A 785-nucleotide genomic window follows, 5' to 3' on the forward strand; every position below is an offset into this window, starting at 1 on the left:
TTCCTCTCCCTCTGCTCCTCCTTCCTCTTCTCCTCTCCCTCTTCGTCTTCTTCCTCCTTTTCTCTCCTTCTGCCTCTTCTGCCTCCTCTCCTCTCCTCTCCTACTACCCCTTCTCCCTCCTTCCTTATCCCTCTGCCTCTTTTGCCTCCTTTTCTCTCGCTCTGCCTCTTCTACCTCCTCTCTTCTCCTTCTGCTCCTTCTCCCTCCTTTCCTCCCACTCATCTTTCTTTTCAACTTTTCCCTCTTTTTCCTCTTCTTTCTCCTCCATCCCACCTTTTCTCCCTCCTTCCTTCCGCAATCCCATTTCTCCCTTCTCTACCCTTCCCTCCGTCTCCCCTTTCTTCTTCTCCTTCCTCTTCCTTTTTTCATCTCCCTCTATCTTCCCCTTTCCTCATTCCCGCCCTTTTCCTCCCTCTCCCTCTCCTCCCTCATTCCCCCTTTTCCCCCGCATCCCTCCCTCCCTCCCTCCCTTTTTCCTCCCCTTCATACCTCATTCCCTCCATTCTCCCTCATCCCCCCTCATTCCCTCCTTTTTCCCTCTCCCTCATCCCCATTCTCTCCCTCTCCCCCTCATCATTTCCTCACACTCTTCTCCATTCGACCCTTCCCCCCTTCTATTCCATGCCCCCCCCCCTCACTCCCTCTCATGTGCGCGCCGGGGTAACTTTAAACTGCACAGCCAACCACAGATTTACATAATAAGCAGCAATTTGCATACATGATGATTCAGTTGCTGATTTTATAAACCCACTACAGGAGGGATAAAAAGAAAATGAATGAAAGAA

This window comes from Penaeus monodon, chromosome 20 (genome assembly GCF_015228065.2).
Source record: "Penaeus monodon isolate SGIC_2016 chromosome 20, NSTDA_Pmon_1, whole genome shotgun sequence".
Classification (NCBI taxonomy): Eukaryota; Metazoa; Arthropoda; class Malacostraca; order Decapoda; family Penaeidae; genus Penaeus; species Penaeus monodon.